Genomic DNA, 14,137 nt, shown 5'->3' on the forward strand with positions numbered 1-14,137 from the left:
CTGTAAACTTAGTTATGGTTTATAATAGGGAGATAAAATTCTCTTGTGCCTGTTATGTTTTGTAAGTTAGTTGTATCATGACCAGAGCAATGCAATACTACATTGGGAAGAGTATTTTTTTCCCACTTCTGTAGTTTTTCCTAGTACTACATATTATACCCTATGTAGGACAAAAGTGAGCACTGAGACCAAACTGTAAGACAAGAAACAAAGAAATCTCCCCCGTAACTTGGTTTTAATATGTATGTTTTTTGTTTTTCCCCTAAATGCCCTCATAGCTCAGGATAAATATGGAGAACTTGAACCTCAAGACTCAGCCTCAATGGCACAAGTGAGAGTCCAGAAACAATCCAAAGAGAAAATATCTATTTGTAAGTATACTAAGTTTACTATCTACAGATATCTTTTTCCTCTCTCCATGGGGTATCAATATCTTAGTTATACATTTCACACATGTCTTATGATTGCATTTATCATTTCTATAAACATTCAGGAAAATAGATTAGTGCAAAGCAAATTTAATGCGTGAGTAACTGATGAAGTACTATGGTTATTTGAATATATACTCCCATTTAAGTGCCTCTATTTTAACATATGACTATGTAAATTGAGTGATGTTTTATAAGATTGAGATGAAATTCTACTGTGCATATTTTATACATTAAAAGTTAGTAGTTTCAAGGCCAGAGCAACCTAACAATAGATTGGGAAGAATATTTGCCTGCCCCAACGAAGCAGGTTGATCATTAGTACTTCATATTATTCCTTCAGTCTGATAGAAATGAGCCGGAACACTGCCAGATGTACTCAAAACATAAAGGCAATAAAGAACCCTCTCACATATTTAGTTTTCAATTATTTTTTTTTCTTTTCTAAATGCCCTCATATCTCAAGATGAATATCAGGCTCCTGAAGTTCAAGACTCAGTCTCAGGGTCACAAGTGATAGTCCCAAAACAGGAACCATCCGCAGGAGAAAGATCTACTTGTAAGTATCCTAACTACAGACACTTTTTTCTAACTCTATGGGGTAATTATGTCTTAGTTTCACACTCTGCTGATCTCTTATTGTTTGACGGTTTTTAAAACCATTTTAAAACTTTTAAAACCAATTAAAAACTTCTATTTTCATGTTTGATTATGTTAGTTGAGCTAGATTTTATGAGAATGAGATGAGTTTCTACTTTATATGTGTTATGTGTTGCAAGTTTCATGGCCAAAGCAACCCAACAGTAGAAGTAAGAAGAGTATTTGCCTTCCCCAGCTCAGCAGGTTTGATTCCTACCTAGTACAACATATTATTCCCTGAGTCTAGTAGGTGGGTTCACCACCATAATGACCCCTAAACCTAAGGGAAGAAACAAAGAATCATCTCTCAATTTTTGTTTTTATTATATATGTTTTTTTGTTTTTTTGTTTTTTTTTTTCCAAATATCCCTCATAACTCAAGATGAATATCAGGCACCTGAATTTCAAGACTCAGCCTCAAGGACACAAGCGACAGTCCAGAAACACAAACCTTCGAAAGGGGAAATAATTATTTGTAAGTATACTAACTACTGGCAACCTTTTCCTATCTCCATGGTGTAAAGATACCTTAGTTTTGCTGGTGTCCAGATGCAGGTAAACAGTTTTGAAGTAGAGGCACCACCAGGATTAAGAAAAAGAAACAAAGAGAGACAGCATAGGGTCCAGGGGCTCTCTGCCTGGTGTACTGAGAACTGGAGTCCAACTATCCTGCTTTATTTTTCAGCAAATAATAGGGAATAGAAAGAAGGGCAGATAACGTACAATTTCTCAATTAATGTTAACTAAGTCTAAGGGGGTCTTTACATTTCATAAGGGAATGTGAGGAATGAGGAGGTTAATGTATAATCTTTGAAGGTTGTTTTTCTGGAAGAAGGGTGGCAGATAAACTCCTGCCACCAGGACATTCTCTGTGGACACCAACATTCCTGTAATTTGCATTAAGAGCCTCAAATCATTATCTGTACCTTCCCTCTACTTGACTTCTAGCTAAATTTTCTTGAATGTTTTTACTACCTGTATGGGGTGATGGTATCTTATTTCACATCTTGCAGATGTATTTTTTAAAGTAAATATGTAAACACCATGATACAAGGTTGTTCAAAATACATTTGTTCTCTCTCTCTCTCTCTCTCTCTCTTTTATTAAACTTTTTATTTAAGCACCATGATTACAAACACGATTGTAGTTGAGTTTCAGTCATAAACAGAACTCCTTCATTAGTGCAACATTCCCACCTCCAATGCCTCCCTCTCTCATTCCCATCTCCTGCCTGTATTCAAAACAAGCATTCTACTACAGTCACTTATTTTAAGTTCAATAAGCTGTTTTTTTTTCTTTCTTAAAGGTAAGTGTTAAAAAAAATACAGTAGTAAAAGTGTGAAAGTGGCAATCACCATTGTTTGCATAGGCCCAGCAGAATATGAGGAAAATGGAAAAAATTCTTGGCCTGATTACAAGAAGGCCTCACCCCAGAAGTTTATTGGCATAAGACCAACTGTGGGCTCCAGGCATACCAGTCTGTCAAAGCCCTGAATCATTCTCCATGGTCCTGCTGAAATTTTTTTGCACTTTAGCTGTTGTTGGTGTCAGGTTCCTGTATTTACAGATTCTGGATTCTGTGAATTTCCTTCATTTAAGTCATGCTGATGTGGAGCATCCTCTAGTTTCACCTCTGCATTAGATTTGGAGAGACGTGCCCTGCTTGCAGGTTGTTGCTAAGTCGTCTGGCTGTTGAGAGCAGTCTTTGGTGTAAGTCAAAGCCAGAGCAGTGGTAGGGTCTTTCCGAGTAGAGGTTTGCATCCTGGTAAGGTTATAGACAATTGTGGTTGTTTCGATAGATCATATCCATTGTTCAGGGGTATATGGGCAATGACCATTCTTCTAAGGCCTAAGCCAAATCATTATGCCAATGTTCAGGATAAAAGGCTTAACTATATTACAAAATGTGTGTTCCCATCTCTATTAGACAAGAACTTGTTTCCATATGTATTATTTCCCATGTTAATGTACTTATGCAAAAGAGAAACAATGCCACAGATATTGTTGGTGCATCTGGGGGCCAAGGGATAAAGTCAAACATTCCCCATAACTTAGTTCTAGCATAAATTCTATACAGACATACTCTTCTACCAGTATTGCTTATTGAACAGATCTCAAAGGGGAAAAGACACAAAACCCAAAAAGACCAGTGGGTAAAATCGTCACTGTATAAGAGGATATTAAAAAGAGAGTAATAGATATTCAGGGAATAATCTGAGATATACAAAGAAGTTGCACGTGTCCCTTTTATGTTTTAGAAATAGTTGAGGGGACAGGTTGTTGTTTCTGGGACACCACTTTAGACTCAGCACTCCCACATCAGGAAAAGTCTTTGAGTGAGGGCATCTCAGAGACTGATTATGTTAGCAAGCACAGGTACCCAGTGAAGGGAGTTGGAGGATAGGAGTCAGTTGAGAATAGATTGATTGAAACAGAGTTTTGGTTTCTTCTCAGGCTGAGAATCTATTTTTTCATTTGGGGAGCTGACTGGCAGTTAGCTTGAGAGAGGACAATAATCTGCTTCATAAGGAGTGAAGAGCTGAGGGTAAAAATGGTTACATGTGGGGCAATAAACAGTGAGGATGAGAGTAAAGGACTAGAAATGAGCCTCTAAGGAAGTGAGCTAATGGGGGAAGGAAATAATACAACATAGACATTCTGTATATTGTAAACATAGATGAACACTTATGATATTCTACTTAAATATCTATACTGTATAATGCAAAGTGAATTAAACTATGTGATATCCTATAAATCTATATAAATTTTACATATGGGGGCAATATCCCCGTGCGGTTTGAGAATGGGGAATAGTGGGAAGAGATCCACACCTCTGGTGCATGGTGGGGGATGGGAGAGGACTGGGGACACCTTTAAACTATTCGCCAGATCCCATCTTGATGGCACACTGGGCAAATGGCCAGGAGTAACCCTGGGTTCCGGGAGGCAGGAGAGATAAGGCTGTGGGGGAACCAGAGGCCACATCTTCCCCTAAGCTTGGACAAAAAGACTACAGCATGGAGCCATGCTTTTTCCTGTGTTGCTTGCTGAAGCTCCAGGTCTAACAGAATAGTCTGGATCCTTAATAATGCTGGAATCCGGAAGTTAACCAGACACCTCCTCCATGGTGCAGCATGGGGGAGGCCTGGGGTACCCTTTAAATATATTGCTTTAAATATATTGCTGGATCTCACCTTGCTAGCAAATTTAGCTTTGTTTCATAAGAAGTAGATGAAATTCTTCAGTGTATATGTTGTATTTTAGAAGTCAGTAGTTTCTTGGCCAGAGCAACCCAACATTAGAGTAGGAAGAGTATTTCCTTTCCCCAGTTCAGTATGCTTGATCCCTAGTAAGTACTATTATATTCTGAGATTTACAAGTATGAACATTTATCTCTGCCAGGTATGACTCAAAACCAAAAGGGGGAGAAACAAGGAACCCTTTCACAAATTTAGTTTCAGAATCTTTTTGTTCTTTGTCAAATTTCTTTATAGCTCAAGATGCATTACAAGTGACTGATCTTTTAGACTTACCCTCAAGGGCACAAGTAACTCTCCAGAAACAGAAACCATCTGAAGAGGAAATATCTATTTGTAAGTATACGAATTACACACACTTTTTCCCTATCTGTATGGGGTAATGGTTCCTAATTCACCATATCGCAGATGTATTTTTTAAAGTAAATATATAAACACTATGATACAAGGTTGTTCAAAATACATGTTTTCTCTCTCTTTTTTATTAAACTTTTTATTTAAGCACTATGATTACAAACATGATTGTAGTTCGGTTTCACTCACACATGGAACACTTCCCTTCATTAGAGCAACAACCCACCCTCAATGCCACCCTATCCCCATCCATCGCCTGCTTGTATTCGAAACAGGCATTCTACTACAGTCATTTATTTTTAAGTTCAGTAAGCTGTATTTTTCTTACTTAAAGGATAAGTGTTAAAAAAAAGATGCAGTATAAAAGGTGTGAAAGTGGCTATCTCTGTAGTCTGTATAGGCCCAGAAAAATATGGGGAAAGTGGAAAAAAATCCTTTTCCTGATTACAAGAAGGCCTTTTTTGGGCAAGTTTTTTTGGCATAAGACTGACTCTGGGCTCTAGGCATACCAGTCTGTCCAAGCCCTGAATCATTCTTCATTGTCCTGCTGAAAATTTTTCACACCTTAGCTGTTGTTGGTGTCAGGTTCCTGTATTTAAAGATTCTGGATCCTGTGCATTTCCTTCATCTAAGTCAGGCTGATGTGGAGCATTTTCTAGTTTCACCTCACCATTAGATTCGAAGAGACGTGCCCTGCATGCAGGTTGTTGCTAAATTGTCTGGGTGTTGAAGCACTCTTTGTAGTTAGTCAATGCATAGAAGTGGTAGGGTCTTCCCTGGTAGTGGATAGCATCCTGGTAATGTTATAGACAATTGTGGTTCTTTCCATAGATGGTATTCATTGTTCAGGGGTGTATGGGTAATGGCCATTCTTCTAAGGCCTAAGCCAAATCATTATGCCAATGTTCAGGGTATAAAGCCTAACTGAATTACCCAATGTGTGTTTCCATCTCTATTAGATAAAAACTTGTTTGTATATGTATTATTTTCCCATTTTAATGTGAACATGCAAAAGAGAAACAATGCCACAAGGTATTGGTGCATCTGGGGGCCAAATGATCAAGTTCAATATTCCCCATAACGCAGTTCTAAAATGAATTATATACAGACATACTCTTCTACCAGCATTGCTTATTGAACAGATCTTAAAGGGAGAAAAGCACAAATAGCAACAAAAAAAACTAGTGGGTAGAATTGTCACTATAAGAGGTTATTAAAAATTACAGTTATAGATATTTAGGGAATACATCTGAGATATACAAAGGAGATACACATGTCCATTTTATGTTTTAGAAATAGTTGGGGGGAGGTTGTTGTTTCTGGGACACCACTTTATCTCTCATTTGGCCATCTGGAGTCTGGAAACAATTCTCAGCACTCCTTTATCAGGAAATGTCTTTGAGTGGGGCGTCTCCAAGACTTATGGTAGCAAGCACAGATACCCAGTAAAGGGAGTTGGAGGATAGGAGTCAGTTGATAGTAGATTGAAAGGAACAGAGTTTTGGTTTCTTCTCAGGCTAAGAGTATTTTTTCATTTGGGGAGCTGGCTGGAGTTTAGATTGGGAGAGGATACTAATCTGTTTCATATGGAACAAAGAGCTGGAGGTAAAAATGGTTACATGTGGGGTAAAACAGTGGGGGTGAGAGTAAAGAACTAGAAATGAGCCTCTCAGGTAGTGAGCCAATGGGGAAAGGAATAATATATCATAGACATTCTTTATATAGTAAACATAGACGAACAATTCTGATATCCTATTTAAATATATATATATATACTGTATATGCAAAGTAGATTAAAGTATATGATATCCTAAAATCTATATAAATTTTACTTATGGGACAATAGCCCCCATGCGGTTTGAGTATGGCTATTAGTGGGACGAGATCACCAGTCCCCTCTCCAAATCCACACCTCTGGTGTATGGTGGGAGATGGGGGAGGCCTGGGGTCTCCTTTAAACTGCTCGCCAAAATTCTTTTCCTGGCACCCTGTATAGGGGGCTCAGAATAATCCTGGGTTTGGAGGCAGGAGAGAGAAGGCTGTAGGGGGCAGCCAGAGGCCGCATGTTCCCCTAAGCTAGGCCAAAAAGCCTAAACATGGAGACATGCGGTTCCCAGTGTTGCCTGCTGAAGCTCTGGCTCTCAGAGAGCAGTTTGGATCCTCGATTATGCTGGAAGCTGGAAGTTCACTAATCCCGTCCCCCCCCTCCCCGATTCAGGATGATGGAAGCCTGGGGTCATCGTTAAACTGCTTGCCGGATCATACCTTGCTGGCATCCTGGGCAGGCAGCCAGGTGTAACTCTGGGGTATGGAGGCAGGAGAGAGAAGGCTGTGGGATGCTGCCAGAGACTGAATCTTACCCTAATCTTGCCTTAAAAGCCTACAGCCTGGATTTATAATGTTCCCCATGTTGCCTGCCTAAGTTCTAGCTCCCAGAAAATATTTGAACCTCTACCCTTATTTAAATGTTTTCTTTTCATGTGTGGCTATGCAAATTTATTTTTCATAAGAAATAGATGAAATTCTTCAGTGTATATGTTGTATTTTAAGAGTCAGTAGTTTCTTGGCCAGAGCAATCCAACATTAGAGTAGGAAGAGTACTTCCTTTCCCCAGTTCAGTAAGTTTGATCCCTACTAAGTACTAAATATATCCTGAGTCTTATAAAATGAGCATTTATCTCTGCCAGGTATGTCACAAAACCCAAAGGGGGAGAAATAAAGAACCCTTTCACAAATTTAGTTTCAGAATCTTTTTGTACTTTGCCAAATTTCCTCATAGCTCAAGATGCATTACAAGTGACCGATCTATTAGACTTATCCTCAAGGACACAAGTAACAGTCCGGAAACAGAAACCATCTGAAGAGGAAATATCTATTTGTAAGTATACTAGTTAGACACACTTAGACACCTCTATCTGTATGGGGTAATGGTATCCTATTTCACCATCTTGCAGATGTATTTTTAAAGTAAATATATAAACACCATGATCAAGGTTATTCACAATACATTTGTTTCTCTCTCTCTCTTTTATTAAACTTTTTATTTAAGCATCATGCTTACAAACATGATTGTAGTTGGATTTCAGTCACAAACAGAACACTCCCCTTCATTAGTGCAACTTTCCCACCCCCAAAATCCCACTTCCTCTTTCCCATCACCTGACTGTATGGAAACAAGCCTTATACTACAGTCATTTAAGTTCAGTAAGCTGTTTTTTCCTGCTTAAAGGATAAGTGTTAAAAAGATACAGTAGTAAAGGTGTGAAAGTGGCAATCTCTGTTGTCTGCATAGGCCCAGCAAAATATGGGAAAATGGAAACAAATCCTTGGCCTGATTACAAGAAGGCCTCACCCTAGAAGTTTATTGGTATAAAAACGACTGTGGGCTCAGGCATCCTATTCTGTCCAACCCCTGAGTCATTCTCCTGGTCAGTGAAACTTTTTCACGCATTAGCTGTTGTTAGTGTCAGGTTCCTGTATTTACAGATTCTGGATTCTGTGCATTTCCTTCATCTAAGTCAGGCTGATGTGGAGCATTCTCTAGTTTCACTTCACCATTAGATTCAGAGAGATGTGCCCTGCATGCAGATTATTGCTATGTCGTCCGGGTGTTGAGAGTAGTCTTTGGTGTAAGTCAATGCCAGAGTAGTGGTAGGGTCTTCCCTGGAAGAGGTTTACATCCTGGTAATGTTTTAGACAATTGTGGTTGTTTCCATAGATGGTATCCATCATTCAGGGTTGTATGGGCAATGGCCATTCTTCTGAGGCCTAAGCCAAATCATTATGCCAATGTTCAGGGTATAATGCCTGACTGTATTACAAACTGTCTATTTACATCTGCATTAGATATTAACTTGTTTTCATATGTATTATTTTCCCATTTTAATGTGCCTATGCAAAAGAGAAACAATGCCACAGGTATTATTGGGTATCTGGGGTCAAGGGATCAAGTCCAACATTCCCCATAAATAGTGCTAACATGAATTCTAAACAGACATACTGTTCTACCAGCTTTGATTATTGAACAGATCTTAAAGGGGAAAAAGCAAACAACAACAACAACAACAACAAAACCAGTGGGCTAAATTATCAGTATATAGAGGATATTAAAAAAAAAGAGTTATAGATGTTCAGAGAACATATCTGATGTATACTAAGCAGTACACATGTCCCTTTTATGTTTCAGAAATAGGGTTGGGGAGGATGTTGTTTCTGGGACACCACTTTGGTCTGTGACTTGGCCATCTGGAGTTTGTAAACAACTCTCAGCACTTCTGTATCTGGAAATGTCTTTGAGTGGGGGTGTCTCAGAGACTGATTATGGCAAGCACAGGTACCCAGCGAAGGGAGTTGGAGGATAAGAGTCAGTTGATAGTAGATTGTAGGAACAGGGGTTTGGTTTCTTCTCAGGCTGAGAGTCTGTTTTTTTATTTGGGGAGCTGGCTGCCAATTAGCTTGAGAGAGGATAATAATCTGCTTCATAAGGAGCAAAGAGCTGAGGGTAACAATGGTTACATGTGGGGTAATAAACAGTGGCGGTGAAAGTAAAGGACTATTAATGAGCCTCTAAGGTAGTAAGCCAGTGGGAAAAGGGAACAATATAACATAGACATTCTGTATATTGTAAATATAGATGAACACTTATGATATCCTATTTAAGTATCTGTACTGTATAATGCATGTGTATTAAATTATATGATATCCTACAAATTCATAAAATTTTTTGTGCAGGGGCAATAGCCCCTCATACGATTTGGGAATGGGGATTAGTGGGAAGTGAAGATCAACGGTGCCCTCGCCCAATCCACACCTCTGTTGCAGGGTAGGGGATGAGGGAGGCCTGTGTCCCCTTTCAATTGCTCGCTGGATCCCACCTTGCTGGCACCCTGGACAGGCAGCCTGGCATAACCTTGGTTCCTGGAGACAGGGGAGGGAAGGCTGTGAGTGAAAGCCAGAGGTCGTCTCTTCCCCTCATGCCTACAGCATGGAGCCATGCTGTTCCCTGTGTTGTGTGTTGAAGCTCAGAACTTCTCAGAGAGAAGTTTGGATCCTTAATTATGCTGGAAGCTGGAATTTCACAAGTCCACCCCCCCCCCCACCCCTGGTGCCGGATGGTGGAAGCCTGGGGTCCTCTTTAACTGCTCACCAGACCACACCTTGCTGGCACTCTAGGCAGGCAGCCAGGGTAACCCTGGGATCCAGAGGTAGAAGTGAAGACTGTGGGGGACAGCCACAGGCTGTGTATTCCCCTAAGCTTGGCCTAAAAGCTTAGAGCATGGAGTCAAACTGTTCCCTGTGTTGCGTGCCTAAGTTCTGGCTCCCAGAGAAGATTTGAACCTCTATTCCTATTTAAATGTTTTCTTTTCATTATGGCTATGCAAATTTAGTTTTATTTCATAAGAAGTAGAAGAAATTCTTCAGTGTATATGTTGTATTTTAAGAGTCAGTAGTTTCTTGTCCAGAAAAACCCAACATTAGTGTAGGAAGAGTATTTCCTTTCCCCAGTTCAGTATGTTTGATCCCTAGTAAGTACTAACTATTATATTCTGAGATTTACAAGTATGAACATTTATCTCTGCCAGGTATGACTCAAAACCAAAAGGGGGAGAAACAAGGAACCCTTTCACAAATGTAATTTCAGAATCTTTTTGTTCTTTACCAAATTTCCTCATAGCTCAAGATGCATTACACGTGACCGATCTTTTAGACTTACCCTCAAGGACACAAGTAACAGTCCGGAAACAGAAACCGTCTGAAGAGGAAATATCTATTTGTAAGTATACTAATTACACACACTTTTTCCCTATCTGTATGGGGTAATGATATCCTATTTCACCATCTTACAGGTGTATTTTTTAAAGTAAATATATAAACACCATGATACAAGGTTGTTCACAATACATTTGTTTTTTTTTCTCTCTTTTTTTATTAAACTTTTTATTTAAACACCATGATTACAAACATGATTGTAGTTGCGTTTCAGTCCCATACAGAAAACCTCAATTCATTAGTGCAACAATTCCCACCCCCAGTAGCCTCTCCCCCTCCCCTCCTCTGCCTGTATTCGAAACAGGCATTCTACTACAGTTATTTATTTTAATTTCAGTAATTTGCTTGTTTTCTTTTTAAAGGATCTGTGTTGAAAATATACAGTATAAAATGTGTGAAAGTGGCAATCTCCATTGTTTGCATAGGCCCAGCAAAATATGGGGAAAGTAGAAAAAATCCTTGGCCTGATTACAAGAAGGCCTCACCCCAGAAGTTTATTGGTATACAGGCATACCAGTCTGCCAACCCCTGAATCAGTCTCCATGGTCCTGCTGAAAATTTTTTGCACCTTAGCTGTTGTTGGTGTCAGGTTCCTGTATTTAAAGATTCTGGATCCTGTGCATTTATTTAATCTAAGTCAGGCTGATGTGGAGCATCCTCTAGTTTTACCTCATTATTAGATTCGGAGAGAAGTGCCCGGCATGCAAATTGTTGCTAAGTTGTCTGGGAGTTGAGGCACTCTTTGGAGTAAACCAATGCCAGAGCAATGGTAGGGTCTTCCCTGGTAGTGGTTACCATCCTGATAATGTTATAGACAATTGTGGTTCTTTCCATAGATGGTATCTATTGTTCAGGGGTGTATGGTCAATGGCCATTATTCTGAGGCATAAGCCAAATCATTATGCCAATGTTCAGGGTATAAAGCCTAATTGAATTACCCAATGTGTGTTTCCATCTCTATTAGATAAAAACTTGTTTGTATATGTATTATTTTCCATTTTTATGTGCCTATACAAAATAGAAACTACGCCACAAGGTATTGTTGATGCATCTGGGGGCCAAGGGATAAAGTTCAATATTCCCCATAACTTAGTTCTAACATGAATTATTTACAGACATACTCTTCTACCAGCATTGCTTATTGATCAGATCTCAAAGGGGAAAAAGCACAAACAACTATAAAATAATTAGTGGGTAAAATTTCAACTATATAAGAGGTTATTAAAAATAGAGTTATAGATATTCAGGGAATATATCTGAGATATACAAAGGAGATACACATATCCCTTTTATGTTTTAGATATACTCGGCAGGAAGGTTCTTGTTTCTGGGATACCACTTTATCTCTGATTTGGCCATCTAGACTCTCTAAACAATTCTCAGCACTCCTGTATCAGGAAATGTCTTTGAGTGGGGCATCTCGGAGACTGATTATGGTAGCAAGAACAGGTACCCAGTAAAGGGAGTTGGAGGATATGAGTCAGTTAGTAGTAGATTAAAAGGAACAGAGTTTTGGTTTCTTCTCAGGCTGATAGTATAATTTTTTTATTTGGGGAGCTGACTGGGAGTTATATTGAGAGAGGAGAATAATCTGCTTCATATGGAGCAAAGAGCTGAGGGTAAAAATGGTCACATGTGGTATAGTAAACAGTGGGGGTGAAAGTAAAGGACTAGAAATGAGCCTCTATGGTAGTGAACCAATGGTGGAATGGAATAATACAACATAGACATTCTGTATATGGTAAACACAGATGAACACTTACATTATCCTATTTAAATATCTATACTGTATAATGTAAAGTGGATTTAACTATATGATATTCTATAAATCTATATAAATTATACATGCAGTAGCAATAGCACCACGTGGTTTGTGAATGGGATTAGTGGGAACAGAAGTTCACCCGTTCCCTCCCCCAATCCACACCTGTGGTGTAGGATGGGGAATTGGGGAAGCCTGGGGTCCCCTTTAAAGTGCTCGCCGGGTCCCAAATGTGGCACCCAGAGCAGGCACCCCGGGGTAACTCTGGGATCCGGGAGGTAGGAGAGAGAAGACTGTGGGGGCAACCAGAGGCTGTAACTTCCCCTAAGCGTGGCCAAAAAGCCTACAGCATGTAGCCATGCTGTTCCCCGTGTTGCCTGCTGGAGCTCCGGTTCTCAGAGAGGAGTATGAATCCTTAATTATGCTGGAAGCCGGAAGTTCACCAGTCCCCTCCTCCAAGGTGCAGGATTGGGGAGGCCTGGGGCCCCCTTTAAACTGCTCACCAGATCACACCTTGCTGGTACCCTGGGCAGGCAGCAAGATGTAACCCTTGGATCCTGGAGCAGAAGAGAGAAGGCTGTGAAGCGGGTGGGCAGCTAGAGGCTGCATCTACCCTTCAGCTTGGACTAAAAGCCTACAGCAAGGAGTCATTCTGTTTCCTGTGTTGCCTGCCTAAGTTCCGGCTCCTAGAGAAGATTTGAACATCTACCCCTATTTAAATGTTTTCTTTTCATGTGTGGCTATGCAAATTTAGTTTTGTTTCATAAGAAGTAGATGAAATTCTACAGTGTATATGTTGTATTTTAAAAGCCAGTAGTTTCTTGGCCAGAAAAACCCAACAGTAGAGTAGGAAGAGTATTTGCCTTCCCCAATTCAATATGTTTGATCCTCAGAAAGTACTAAATATTATATCCTGAGTGTTTCAAGAATGCATATTTAACTCTGCCAGGATTTTCTCAAAACCCAAAGGGGGAGAAACAAAAGAACCCTTTCACAAATTTAGTTTCAGAATGCTTTGTTCTTTGCCAAATTTCCACATAGATCAAGATGCATTACAAGTGACTGATCTTTTAGACTTACCCTCAAGGACCCAAGTAAGAGTCCAGAAACAGAAACCATCAGAAGAGGAAATATCTATTTGTAAGTATACTAATTACACACACCTTTTCCCTATCTTTATTGGTTAATTGGATCCTATTTCACCATCTTAAAGATGTATATTTTAAAGTAAATATATAAACACCATGCTACAAGGTTGTTCATAATACATTTGTTTTTTTCTTTTTTTAATTAAACTTTTTATTTAAGCACCATGATTACAAACATGATTGTTGTTGTGTTTCAGTCATAAACAGAACACCCCCTTCATTAGGGCAAATTTCCACACCAATGCCCCCCTATATACTTTCCATCTCCAGCCTGCATTCAAAATAGTCATTCTACTATAGTCATTTATTTTATGTTCAGTAAGCTGTTTTTTCTTTCTTAAAGGATAAATGTTAAAAAAGATACGGTATTAAAGGTGTGAAAGTGGCAATCACCACTGTTTGCATAGGCCCAGCAAAATATGGGGAAAATGGAAAAAAATCCTCGACCTCACTTCAGAAGTGTATTAGCATAAGACCGACTCTGGGCTCCAGGCATACCATTCTGTCCAACCCCTGAGTCATTCTCCATGGTCCAGTGAAACTTTTTCGTACTTTAGCTGCTGTTGGTCTCAGGTCCCTGTATTTAAAGATTCTGGATTCTGTGCATTTCCTTTATCTAAGTCAGGCTGATGTAGAGCATCCTCTAGTTTCACCTCACCATTAGATTCGGAGAGACATGCCCTGCATATAGGTTGTTGCTAAGTTGTCTGGGTGTTGAGAGCACTCTTTGGTGTAAGCCAATGCCAGAGTAGTGGTAGGGTCTTCCCTGGTAAAGGTTTC

At 39.5% G+C, this 14,137-nt stretch overlaps 1 long non-coding RNA gene across 2 annotated transcripts; it reads left to right on the plus strand.

Annotated features, from left to right (window-relative positions):
• Positions 1 to 4,639: 4,639 nt before the first annotated feature.
• On the plus strand, positions 4,640 to 13,300 carry LOC126013952 (uncharacterized). 2 transcript variants are annotated; one of them, XR_007497555.1, is made up of 3 exons: positions 4,640 to 4,660; positions 10,353 to 10,451; positions 13,251 to 13,300. It is a non-coding gene; the product is annotated as an uncharacterized LOC126013952 (long non-coding RNA). The 2 variants fall into 2 exon arrangements; XR_007497556.1 differs by lacking the exon at positions 4,640 to 4,660 and adding an exon at positions 7,536 to 7,556.
• The last annotated feature ends 837 nt before the right edge of the window (positions 13,301 to 14,137 follow it).

This window comes from Suncus etruscus, chromosome 7 (genome assembly GCF_024139225.1).
Source record: "Suncus etruscus isolate mSunEtr1 chromosome 7, mSunEtr1.pri.cur, whole genome shotgun sequence".
Classification (NCBI taxonomy): Eukaryota; Metazoa; Chordata; class Mammalia; order Eulipotyphla; family Soricidae; genus Suncus; species Suncus etruscus.